We start from the raw sequence: 14,370 nt of genomic DNA on the forward strand, positions 1-14,370 counted from the left end.
TTTGTAGACCTTTTAGCTACTTATTCGAACCAGAAGGAAAGTCTATGAGTGACTTTTTGACCTTTGGGACAAAAATGTGTTCAGTGGGTCAAAAATGGACTTTGTACAGCCATAGTATGTAAAAAAAAAATTTAAAAAAAAATGTTAACCTTTTGTAGACCTTTTAGCTACTTATTGGAACCAGAAGGAAAGTCAATGAGTGAGTTTTTGACCTTTGGGCAAAAACATGTTCAGTAGGTCAAATATGGACTTCTGTATAGCCGTAACATGTAAAAAAAACAAAAAACAAAAAAAAAATGTAAAACTTTTTTGTGGAACTTTTGGCTAGCAATTGGATTCAGAAGGGAAGTCAAAGAGTGTGTATGTATAGTAAGTTAGTGTTCAAGGAATCTTGGGCCAAAAATATGTTCATTAAGTTAAACATGGACTTCTTGTACAGCCATAATATGTAAAAAAAAAAAAAAAAATAAATAAATAAATAAAAATTAACCTTTTGTAGATCTATTAGCTACTTATTGGAACCAGAAGGAAAGTCAATGAGTGACTTTTTTGACCTTTGGGACAAAAATATTTTCAGTAGGTCAAATATGGACTTCTGTACAGCCATAACATGTCAAACATTTTTGTGGAAATTTTGGCTTGTAAAGGGAATAAGAAGGGAATTCAATGAGTATGTATAGCAAATTAGCATTTAAGGAATCTTAGGCCTAAAACATGTTCTTTAGGTCAAATATGGACTTCTGTACAGCCAAAACGTATAAAAAAAATGTGGACCTTTTAACTACTAATTGGAATCAGAATGGAAGTCAATGAGTATGTATAGTGAATTAGTGTGTATGGATTCTTAGTCCAAAAACATGTTCAGTAGGTCATATATGGACTTCTTGTACAGCCATGATATGTAAAAAAAAAAAAAAAAAAATTAAAAATTTAAACATTTTGTATACGTTTTAGCTACTAACTGGAACCAGAAGGGAAGTCAATGAGTGACTTTTTGACATTTTGGACAAAAATTTGTTCAGTAGGTCAAATATGGACTTTGTACAGCCATTATATGTTAAAAAAAAAAAAAAAAAAAAAAAAAAAAAAAATTTAAAGCCTTTTGTAGACCTTTTAGCTACTTATTCGAACCAGAACGAAAGTCTATGAGTGACTTTTTGACCTTTGGGACAAAAATGTGTTCAGTAGGTCAAAAAGGGACTTTGTACAGCCATAAAATGTAAAAAAAAAAAATATTAACCTTTTGTAGACCTATTAGCTACTTATTGGAACCAGAAGGAAAGTAAATGAGTGACTTTTTGACCTTTGGGCAAAAATATGTTCAGTAGGTCAAATATGGACTTCTGTACAGCCATAATATGTAAAAAAAAAAAAAAAAAAAAACTTTTGTAGACCTATTAGCTACTTATTGGAACCAGAAGGAAAGTCAATGAGTGACTTTTTGACCTTTGGGCAAAAATATGTTCAGTAGGTCAAATATGGACTTCTGTACAGCCATAACATGTCAAAAAACAAAACAAACAAAAAAAACAATTAAAACCTTTTTGTGGAACTTTTGGCTAGCAATTGGATTCAGAAGGGAAGTCAAAGAGTGTGTATGTATAGTAAGTTCGTTTTCAAGGACTCTTGGGCCAAAAATATGTTCAGTGAGTTAAACATGGACTTCTTGTACAGCCATAATATGTAAAAAAAAAAATAAAATAACCTTTTGTAGACCTATTAGCTACTTATTAAAACCAGAAGGAAATTCAATGAGTGACTTTTTGACCTTTGGGCAAAAATATGTTCAGTAGGTCAAATATGGACTTCTGTACAGCCATAACATGTAAAAAAAAAAACAAAAAAAAAAACAAACAATTAAAACCTTTTTGTGGAACTTTTGGCTAGCAATTGGATTCAGAAGGGAAGTCAAAGAGTGTGTATGTATAGTAAGTTAGTTTTCAAGGACTCTTGGGCCAAAAATATGTTCAGTGAGTTAAACATGGACTTCTTGTACAGCCATAATATGTAAAAAAAAAAAAAAAAAAATGTAACACCTTTTTGTGGAACTTTTGGCTAGCAATTGGATTCAGAAGGGAAGTCAAAGAGTGTGTATGTATAGTAAGTTAGTGTTCAAGGAATCTTGGGCCAAAAATATGTTCATTAAGTTAAACATGGACTTCTTGTACAGCCATAATATGTGAAAAAAATAAATAAATAAATAAATAAATAAAAATTAACCTTTTGTAGACCTATTAGCTACTTATTGGAACCAGAAGGAAAGTCAATGAGTGACTTTTTTGACCTTTGGGACAAAAATATTTTCAGTAGGTCAAATACGGACTTCTGTACAGCCATAACATGTCAAACATTTTTGTGGAAATTTTGGCTTGTAAAGGGAATAAGAAGGGAATTCAATGAGTATGTATAGTAAATTAGCATTTAAGGAATCTTAGGCCTAAAACATGTTCTTTAGGTCAAATATGGACTTCTGTACAGCCAAAACGTATAAAAAAATGTGGACCTTTTAACTACTAATTGGAATCAGAATGGAAGTCAATGAGTATGTATAGTGAATTAGTGTGTATGGATTCTTAGTCCAAAAACATGTTCAGTAGGTCATATATGGACTTCTTGTACAGCCATGATATGTAAAAAAAAAAAAAAAAAAATTAAAAATGTAAACATTTTGTATACGTTTTAGCTACTAACTGGAGCCAGAAGGGAAGTCAATGAGTGACTTTTTGACATTTGTTACAAAAATGTGTTCAGTAGGTCAAATATGGACTTTGTACAGCCATTATATGTAAAAAAAAAAAAAAAAAAATTTAAAGCCTTTTGTAGACCTTTTAGCTACTTATTCAAACCAGAACGAAAGTCTATGAGTGACTTTTTGACCTTTGGGACAAAAATTTGTTCAGTAGGTCAAAAAGGGACTTTTTTACAGCCATAAAATGTAAAAAAAATGTTTTACCTTTTGTAGACCTATTAGCTACTTATTGGAACCAGAAGGAAAGTAAATGAGTGACTTTTTGACCTTTGGGCAAAAATATGTTCAGTAGGTCAAATATGGACTTCTGTACAGCCATAATATGTAAAAAAAAAAAAAAAAAAAAAAAAACTTTTGTAGACCTATTAGCTAGTTATTGGAACCAGAAGGAAAGTCAATGAGTGACTTTTTGACCTTTGGGCAAAAATATGTTCAGTGGGTCAAATATGGACTTCTGTACAGCCATAACATGTCAAAAAACAAAACAAACAAAAAAAAACAATTAAAACCTTTTTGTGGAACTTTTGGCTAGCAATTGGATTCAGAAGGGAAGTCAAAGAGTGTGTATGTATAGTAAGTTAGTTTTCAAGGACTCTTGGGCCAAAAATATGTTCAGTGAGTTAAACATGGACTTCTTGTACAGCCATAATATGTAAAAAAAAAAAAAAAAATGTAAAACCTTTTTGTGGAACTTTTGGCTAGCAATTGGATTCAGAAGGGAAGTCAAAGAGTGTGTATGTATAGTAAGTTAGTGTTCAAGGACTCTTGGGCCAAAAATATGTTCAGTAAGTTAAATATGGACTTCTTGTACAGCCATAATATGTAAAATAAAGAAAAAAAAATTTAAGATTAAAACCTTTTGTAGACGTTTTAGCTACTTATTGGAACCAGAAGGAAAGTCAATGAGTGACTTTTTTGACCTTTGGGACAAAAATATTTTCAGTAGGTCAAATATGGACTTCTGTACAGCCATAACATGTCAAACATTTTTGTGGAAATTTTGGCTTGTAAAGGGAATAAGAAGGGAATTCAATGAGTATGTATAGTAAATTAGCATTTAAGGAATCTTAGGCCTAAAACATGTTCTTTAGGTCAAATATGGACTTCTGTACAGCCAAAACGTATAAAAAAATGTGGACCTTTTAACTACTAATTGGAATCAGAATGGAAGTCAATGAGTATGTATAGTGAATTAGTGTGTATGGATTCTTAGTCCAAAAACATGTTCAGTAGGTCATATATGGACTTCTTGTACAGCCATGATATGTAAAAAAAAAAAATTAAAAATTAAAAATTTAAACATTTTGTATACGTTTTAGCTACTAACTGGAACCAGAAGGGAAGTCATTGAGTGACTTTTTGACATTTGGGACAAAAATTTGTTCAGTAGGTCAAATATGGACTTTGTACAGCCATTATATGTCAAAAAAAAATAAAAAAAAATGTAACGCCTTTTGTAGACCTTTTAGCTACTTATTCGAACCAGAAGGAAAGTCTATGAGTGACTTTTTGACCTTTGGGACAAAAATGTGTTCAGTAGGTCAAAAATTGACTTTGTACAGCCATAGTATGTAAAAAAAAAAAAAAAAAAAAAAAAATGTTAACCTTTTGTAGACCTTTTAGCTACTTATTGGAACCAGAAGGAAAGTCAATGAGTGACTTTTTGACCTTTGGGCAAAAATATGTTCAGTAGGTCAAATATGGACTTCTGTACAGCCATAACATGTCAAAAAACAAAACAAAAAAAAAACTATTAAAACCTTTTTGTGGAACTTTTGGCTAGCAATTGGATTCAGAAGGGAAGTCAAAGAGTGTGTATATACAGTAAGTTAGTGTTCAAGGACTCTTGGGCCAAAAATATGTTCAGTAAGTTAAATATGGACTTCTTGTACAGCCATAATATGTAAAATAAAGAAAAAAAAATTAAAGATTAAAACCTTTTGTAGACGTTTTAGCTACTAATTGGAACCAGAAGGGAAGTCAATGAGTGACTTTTTTGACCTTTGGGACAAAAATATTTTCAGTAGGTCAAATATGGACTTCTGTACAGCCATAACATGTCAAACATTTTTGTGGAAATTTTGGCTTGTAAAGGGAATAAGAAGAGAATTCAATGAGTATGTATAGTAAATTAGTATTTAAGGACTCTTAGGCCTAAAATATGTCCTTTAGGTCAAATATGGACTTCTGTACAGCCAAAACGTATAAAAAAATGTGGACCTTTTAACTACTAATTGGAATCAGAATGGAAGTCAATGAGTGACTTTTTGACATTTGGGACAAAAATTTGTTCAGTAGGTCAAATATGGACTTTGTACAGCCATAACATGTAAAAAAAAAAAAAAAAAAAAAAAAACAATTAAAACCTTTTTGTGGAACTTTTGGCTAGCAATTGGATTCAGAAGGGAAGTCAAAGAGTGTGTATGTATAGTAAGTTAGTTTTCAAGGACTCTTGGGCCAAAAATATGTTCAGTGAGTTAAACATGGACTTCTTGTACAGCCATAATATGTAAAAAAAAAAAAAAAAAAAGTAAAACCTTTTTGTGGAACTTTTGGCTAGCAATTGGATTCAGAAGGGAAGTCAAAGAGTGTGTATGTATAGTAAGTTAGTGTTCAAGGACTCTTGGGCCAAAAATATGTTCAGTAAGTTAAACATGGACTTCTTATACAGCCATAATATGTAAAAAAAATAAATAAAGAAATAAAGAAAGAAAGAAAAATTAACCTTTTGTAGACCTATTAGCTACTTATTGGAACCAGAAGGAAAGTCAATGAGTGACTTTTTTGACCTTTGGGACAAAAATATTTTCAGTAGGTCAAATATGGATTTCTGTACAGCCATAACATGTCAAACATTTTTGTGGAAATTTTGGCTTGTAAAGGGAATAAGAAGGGAATTCAATGAGTATGTATAGTAAATTAGTATTTAAGGACTCTTAGGCCTAAAACATGTTCTTTAATTCAAATATGGACTTCTGTACAGCCAAAACGCAAAAAAAAAATGTGGACCTTTTAACTACTAATTGGAATCAGAATGGAAGTCAATGAGTTTGTATAGTGAATTAGTGTGTTTGGACTCTTAGTCCAAAAACATATTCAGTAGGTCATATATGGACTTCTTGTACAGCCATGATATGTAAAAAAAAAAAAAAAAATTTAAAATTAAAACATTTTGTATACGTTTTAGCTACTAACTGGAACCAGAAGGGAAGTCAATGAGTGACTTTTTGACATTTGGGACAAAAATTTGTTCAGTAGGTCAAATATGGACTTTGTACAGCCATTATATGTAAAAAAAAAAAAAGAAAAAAAATGTAAAGCCTTTTGTAGACCTTTTAGCTACTTATTCGAACCAGAAGTAAAGTCTATGAGTGACTTTTTGACCTTTGGGACAAAAATGTGTTCAGTAGGTCAAAAATGGACTTTGTACAGCCATAGTATGTAAAAAAAAAAAAAAAAAAAAAAATGTTAACCTTTTGTAGACCTTTTAGCTACTTATTGGAACCAGAAGGAAAGTCAATGAGTGAGTTTTTGACCTTTGGGCAAAAACATGTTCAGTAGGTCAAATATGGACTTCTGTATAGCCATAACATGTAAAAAAAAACAAAAAACAAAAAAACAATTAAAACCTTTTTGTGGAACTTTTGGCTAGCAATTGGATTCAGAAGGGAAGTCAAAGAGTGTGTATGTATAGTAAGTTAGTGTTCAAGGAATCTTGGGCCAAAAATATGTTCATTAAGTTAAACATGGACTTCTTGTACAGCCATAATATGTAAAAAAAAAAAAAAAAATAAATAAATAAATAAAAATTAACCTTTTGTAGATCTATTAGCTACTTATTGGAACCAGAAGGAAAGTCAATGAGTGACTTTTTTGACCTTTGGGACAAAAATATTTTCAGTAGGTCAAATATGGACTTCTGTACAGCCATAACATGTCAAACATTTTTGTGGAAATTTTGGCTTGTAAAGGGAATAAGAAGGGAATTCAATGAGTATGTATAGCAAATTAGCATTTAAGGAATCTTAGGCCTAAAACATGTTCTTTAGGTCAAATATGGACTTCTGTACAGCCAAAACGTATAAAAAAAATGTGGACCTTTTAACTACTAATTGGAATCAGAATGGAAGTCAATGAGTATGTATAGTGAATTAGTGTGTATGGATTCTTAGTCCAAAAACATGTTCAGTAGGTCATATATGGACTTCTTGTACAGCCATGATATGTAAAAAAAAAAAAAAAAAAATTAAAAATTTAAACATTTTGTATACGTTTTAGCTACTAACTGGAACCAGAAGGGAAGTCAATGAGTGACTTTTTGACATTTTGGACAAAAATTTGTTCAGTAGGTCAAATATGGACTTTGTACAGCCATTATATGTTAAAAAAAAAAAAAAAAAAAAAAAAAAAAAAAATTTAAAGCCTTTTGTAGACCTTTTAGCTACTTATTCGAACCAGAACGAAAGTCTATGAGTGACTTTTTGACCTTTGGGACAAAAATGTGTTCAGTAGGTCAAAAAGGGACTTTGTACAGCCATAAAATGTAAAAAAAAAAAATATTAACCTTTTGTAGACCTATTAGCTACTTATTGGAACCAGAAGGAAAGTAAATGAGTGACTTTTTGACCTTTGGGCAAAAATATGTTCAGTAGGTCAAATATGGACTTCTGTACAGCCATAATATGTAAAAAAAAAAAAAAAAAAAAACTTTTGTAGACCTATTAGCTACTTATTGGAACCAGAAGGAAAGTCAATGAGTGACTTTTTGACCTTTGGGCAAAAATATGTTCAGTAGGTCAAATATGGACTTCTGTACAGCCATAACATGTCAAAAAACAAAACAAACAAAAAAAACAATTAAAACCTTTTTGTGGAACTTTTGGCTAGCAATTGGATTCAGAAGGGAAGTCAAAGAGTGTGTATGTATAGTAAGTTCGTTTTCAAGGACTCTTGGGCCAAAAATATGTTCAGTGAGTTAAACATGGACTTCTTGTACAGCCATAATATGTAAAAAAAAAAATAAAATAACCTTTTGTAGACCTATTAGCTACTTATTAAAACCAGAAGGAAATTCAATGAGTGACTTTTTGACCTTTGGGCAAAAATATGTTCAGTAGGTCAAATATGGACTTCTGTACAGCCATAACATGTAAAAAAAAAAACAAAAAAAAAAACAAACAATTAAAACCTTTTTGTGGAACTTTTGGCTAGCAATTGGATTCAGAAGGGAAGTCAAAGAGTGTGTATGTATAGTAAGTTAGTTTTCAAGGACTCTTGGGCCAAAAATATGTTCAGTGAGTTAAACATGGACTTCTTGTACAGCCATAATATGTAAAAAAAAAAAAAAAAAAATGTAACACCTTTTTGTGGAACTTTTGGCTAGCAATTGGATTCAGAAGGGAAGTCAAAGAGTGTGTATGTATAGTAAGTTAGTGTTCAAGGAATCTTGGGCCAAAAATATGTTCATTAAGTTAAACATGGACTTCTTGTACAGCCATAATATGTGAAAAAAATAAATAAATAAATAAATAAATAAAAATTAACCTTTTGTAGACCTATTAGCTACTTATTGGAACCAGAAGGAAAGTCAATGAGTGACTTTTTTGACCTTTGGGACAAAAATATTTTCAGTAGGTCAAATACGGACTTCTGTACAGCCATAACATGTCAAACATTTTTGTGGAAATTTTGGCTTGTAAAGGGAATAAGAAGGGAATTCAATGAGTATGTATAGTAAATTAGCATTTAAGGAATCTTAGGCCTAAAACATGTTCTTTAGGTCAAATATGGACTTCTGTACAGCCAAAACGTATAAAAAAATGTGGACCTTTTAACTACTAATTGGAATCAGAATGGAAGTCAATGAGTATGTATAGTGAATTAGTGTGTATGGATTCTTAGTCCAAAAACATGTTCAGTAGGTCATATATGGACTTCTTGTACAGCCATGATATGTAAAAAAAAAAAAAAAAAAATTAAAAATGTAAACATTTTGTATACGTTTTAGCTACTAACTGGAGCCAGAAGGGAAGTCAATGAGTGACTTTTTGACATTTGTTACAAAAATGTGTTCAGTAGGTCAAATATGGACTTTGTACAGCCATTATATGTAAAAAAAAAAAAAAAAAAATTTAAAGCCTTTTGTAGACCTTTTAGCTACTTATTCAAACCAGAACGAAAGTCTATGAGTGACTTTTTGACCTTTGGGACAAAAATTTGTTCAGTAGGTCAAAAAGGGACTTTTTTACAGCCATAAAATGTAAAAAAAATGTTTTACCTTTTGTAGACCTATTAGCTACTTATTGGAACCAGAAGGAAAGTAAATGAGTGACTTTTTGACCTTTGGGCAAAAATATGTTCAGTAGGTCAAATATGGACTTCTGTACAGCCATAATATGTAAAAAAAAAAAAAAAAAAAAAAAAACTTTTGTAGACCTATTAGCTAGTTATTGGAACCAGAAGGAAAGTCAATGAGTGACTTTTTGACCTTTGGGCAAAAATATGTTCAGTGGGTCAAATATGGACTTCTGTACAGCCATAACATGTCAAAAAACAAAACAAACAAAAAAAAACAATTAAAACCTTTTTGTGGAACTTTTGGCTAGCAATTGGATTCAGAAGGGAAGTCAAAGAGTGTGTATGTATAGTAAGTTAGTTTTCAAGGACTCTTGGGCCAAAAATATGTTCAGTGAGTTAAACATGGACTTCTTGTACAGCCATAATATGTAAAAAAAAAAAAAAAAATGTAAAACCTTTTTGTGGAACTTTTGGCTAGCAATTGGATTCAGAAGGGAAGTCAAAGAGTGTGTATGTATAGTAAGTTAGTGTTCAAGGACTCTTGGGCCAAAAATATGTTCAGTAAGTTAAATATGGACTTCTTGTACAGCCATAATATGTAAAATAAAGAAAAAAAAATTTAAGATTAAAACCTTTTGTAGACGTTTTAGCTACTTATTGGAACCAGAAGGAAAGTCAATGAGTGACTTTTTTGACCTTTGGGACAAAAATATTTTCAGTAGGTCAAATATGGACTTCTGTACAGCCATAACATGTCAAACATTTTTGTGGAAATTTTGGCTTGTAAAGGGAATAAGAAGGGAATTCAATGAGTATGTATAGTAAATTAGCATTTAAGGAATCTTAGGCCTAAAACATGTTCTTTAGGTCAAATATGGACTTCTGTACAGCCAAAACGTATAAAAAAATGTGGACCTTTTAACTACTAATTGGAATCAGAATGGAAGTCAATGAGTATGTATAGTGAATTAGTGTGTATGGATTCTTAGTCCAAAAACATGTTCAGTAGGTCATATATGGACTTCTTGTACAGCCATGATATGTAAAAAAAAAAAATTAAAAATTAAAAATTTAAACATTTTGTATACGTTTTAGCTACTAACTGGAACCAGAAGGGAAGTCATTGAGTGACTTTTTGACATTTGGGACAAAAATTTGTTCAGTAGGTCAAATATGGACTTTGTACAGCCATTATATGTCAAAAAAAAATAAAAAAAAATGTAACGCCTTTTGTAGACCTTTTAGCTACTTATTCGAACCAGAAGGAAAGTCTATGAGTGACTTTTTGACCTTTGGGACAAAAATGTGTTCAGTAGGTCAAAAATTGACTTTGTACAGCCATAGTATGTAAAAAAAAAAAAAAAAAAAAAAAAATGTTAACCTTTTGTAGACCTTTTAGCTACTTATTGGAACCAGAAGGAAAGTCAATGAGTGACTTTTTGACCTTTGGGCAAAAATATGTTCAGTAGGTCAAATATGGACTTCTGTACAGCCATAACATGTCAAAAAACAAAACAAAAAAAAAACTATTAAAACCTTTTTGTGGAACTTTTGGCTAGCAATTGGATTCAGAAGGGAAGTCAAAGAGTGTGTATATACAGTAAGTTAGTGTTCAAGGACTCTTGGGCCAAAAATATGTTCAGTAAGTTAAATATGGACTTCTTGTACAGCCATAATATGTAAAATAAAGAAAAAAAAATTAAAGATTAAAACCTTTTGTAGACGTTTTAGCTACTAATTGGAACCAGAAGGGAAGTCAATGAGTGACTTTTTTGACCTTTGGGACAAAAATATTTTCAGTAGGTCAAATATGGACTTCTGTACAGCCATAACATGTCAAACATTTTTGTGGAAATTTTGGCTTGTAAAGGGAATAAGAAGAGAATTCAATGAGTATGTATAGTAAATTAGTATTTAAGGACTCTTAGGCCTAAAATATGTCCTTTAGGTCAAATATGGACTTCTGTACAGCCAAAACGTATAAAAAAATGTGGACCTTTTAACTACTAATTGGAATCAGAATGGAAGTCAATGAGTGACTTTTTGACATTTGGGACAAAAATTTGTTCAGTAGGTCAAATATGGACTTTGTACAGCCATAACATGTAAAAAAAAAAAAAAAAAAAAAAAAACAATTAAAACCTTTTTGTGGAACTTTTGGCTAGCAATTGGATTCAGAAGGGAAGTCAAAGAGTGTGTATGTATAGTAAGTTAGTTTTCAAGGACTCTTGGGCCAAAAATATGTTCAGTGAGTTAAACATGGACTTCTTGTACAGCCATAATATGTAAAAAAAAAAAAAAAAAAAGTAAAACCTTTTTGTGGAACTTTTGGCTAGCAATTGGATTCAGAAGGGAAGTCAAAGAGTGTGTATGTATAGTAAGTTAGTGTTCAAGGACTCTTGGGCCAAAAATATGTTCAGTAAGTTAAACATGGACTTCTTATACAGCCATAATATGTAAAAAAAATAAATAAAGAAATAAAGAAAGAAAGAAAAATTAACCTTTTGTAGACCTATTAGCTACTTATTGGAACCAGAAGGAAAGTCAATGAGTGACTTTTTTGACCTTTGGGACAAAAATATTTTCAGTAGGTCAAATATGGATTTCTGTACAGCCATAACATGTCAAACATTTTTGTGGAAATTTTGGCTTGTAAAGGGAATAAGAAGGGAATTCAATGAGTATGTATAGTAAATTAGTATTTAAGGACTCTTAGGCCTAAAACATGTTCTTTAATTCAAATATGGACTTCTGTACAGCCAAAACGCAAAAAAAAAATGTGGACCTTTTAACTACTAATTGGAATCAGAATGGAAGTCAATGAGTTTGTATAGTGAATTAGTGTGTTTGGACTCTTAGTCCAAAAACATATTCAGTAGGTCATATATGGACTTCTTGTACAGCCATGATATGTAAAAAAAAAAAAAAAAATTTAAAATTAAAACATTTTGTATACGTTTTAGCTACTAACTGGAACCAGAAGGGAAGTCAATGAGTGACTTTTTGACATTTGGGACAAAAATTTGTTCAGTAGGTCAAATATGGACTTTGTACAGCCATTATATGTAAAAAAAAAAAAAGAAAAAAAATGTAAAGCCTTTTGTAGACCTTTTAGCTACTTATTCGAACCAGAAGTAAAGTCTATGAGTGACTTTTTGACCTTTGGGACAAAAATGTGTTCAGTAGGTCAAAAATGGACTTTGTACAGCCATAGTATGTAAAAAAAAAAAAAAAAAAAAAAAATGTTAACCTTTTGTAGACCTTTTAGCTACTTATTGGAACCAGAAGGAAAGTCAATGAGTGAGTTTTTGACCTTTGGGCAAAAACATGTTCAGTAGGTCAAATATGGACTTCTGTATAGCCATAACATGTAAAAAAAAACAAAAAACAAAAAAACAATTAAAACCTTTTTGTGGAACTTTTGGCTAGCAATTGGATTCAGAAGGGAAGTCAAAGAGTGTGTATGTATAGTAAGTTAGTGTTCAAGGACTCTTGGGCCAAAAATATGTTCAGTAAGTTAAACATGGACTTCTTGTACAGCCATAATATGTAAAAAAAAAAAAAAAAAAAAAAAAATTCCTTTTGTAGACCTATTAGCTACTTATTGGAACCAGAAGGAAAGTCAATGAGTGACTTTTTGACCTTTGGGCAAAAATATGTTCAGTAGGTCAAATATGGACTTCTGTACAGCCATAACATTTAAAAAACAAAAAACAAAAAAAAAAACAATTAAAATCTTTTTGTGGAACTTTTGGCTAGCAAATGGATTCAGAAGGGAAGTCAAAGAGTGTGTATGTATAGTAAGTTAGTTTTCAAGGACTCTTGGGCCAAACATATGTTCAGTGAGTTAAACATGGACTTCTTGTAAAGCCATAATATGTAAAAAAAAAAAAATAAATAACCTTTTGTAGACCTATTAGCTACTTATTAAAACCAGAAGGAAATTCAATGAGTGACTTTTTGACCTTTGGGCAAAAATATGTTCAGTAGGTCAAATATGGACTTCTGTACAGCCATAACATGTCAAAAAAAACAAAAAAAACAAAAAACAAACAATTAAAACCTTTTAGTGGAACTTTTGGCTAGCAATTGGATTCAGAAGGGAAGTCAAAGAGTGTGTATGTATAGTAAGTTAGTTTTCAAGGACTCTTGGGCCAAAAATATGTTCAGTGAGTTAAACATGGACTTCTTGTACAGCCATAATATGTAAAAAAAAAAAAAAAAAAAAATGTAAAACCTTTTTGTGGAACTTTTGGCTAGCAATTGGATTCAGAAGGGAAGTCAAAGAGTGTGTATGTATAGTAAGTTAGTGTTCAAGGAATCTTGGGCCAAAAATATGTTCATTAAGTTAAACATGGACTTCTTGTACAGCCATAATATGTAAAAAAAATAAAAAAATGAAAAAGAAATAAAAATTAACCTTTTGTAGACCTATTAGCTACTTATTGGAACCAGAAGGAAAGTCAATGAGTGACTTTTTTGACCTTTGGGACAAAAATATTTTCAGTAGGTCAAATATGGACTTCTGTACAGCCATAACATGTCAAACATTTTTGTGGAAATTTTGGCTTGTAAAGGGAATAAGAAGGGAATTCAATGAGGTAGTATATATAGGGGGTTCGTGGACAAAAGCCCATGTTAATCGATTGCCATTGGGCGCATAATGACTGCGAGGGATCGTAGTGCCAATTGGGAGTCCAAATGCCTGCTTTTTAATTGACCAAACTGACGTTTCGTGATTACCCCTTGCCCGCAGATTGCCCCGGGACAGGGGGTATTTGTACCATATAGGGGGCGCTGTCGAGGGCAAATACCCCCCCCCCCCACATCCACGAACCCACTATTTGTCCAATTACCCACTAAAGTGGGCAAATGACCCCAGGACCCCCGCTGACCCACCCCCCCACCCCCCCCACGTCCACGAACCCACTATTTGTCCAATTACCCACTAAAGTGGGCAAATGACCCCAGGACCCCCGCTGACCCACCCCCCACCCCCCCCACATCCACGGACCAACTATTTGTCCGATTACCCACTAATTTTACGGACCGCCCCTGTTCGGACACGGAAGGTCGTTGGATCTTGAGATCTGAGATCCGGAGGCTCAGTGGGCCCCCAACTCGGGGCCTCGAATCGCGGAGCTCTGCAACATTCCAATTTTTTTCCCTACACCCTAGGGTCACGCCCTTTGGGTATGTTGCTCAGGGCCCCCCCAGGAGCCACTGTGCAAAATCTGGGGCCCCTGGGACCTTTCTGTAAAAATCCCACCTACCCATTAAACTAATGCGTTTGCCATAGTGGGTTCACGGATGTGTACGAAACG

This window comes from Gobio gobio (assembly GCF_949357685.1).
Source record: "Gobio gobio genome assembly, chromosome: 17".
Taxonomy (NCBI): domain Eukaryota; kingdom Metazoa; phylum Chordata; class Actinopteri; order Cypriniformes; family Gobionidae; genus Gobio; species Gobio gobio.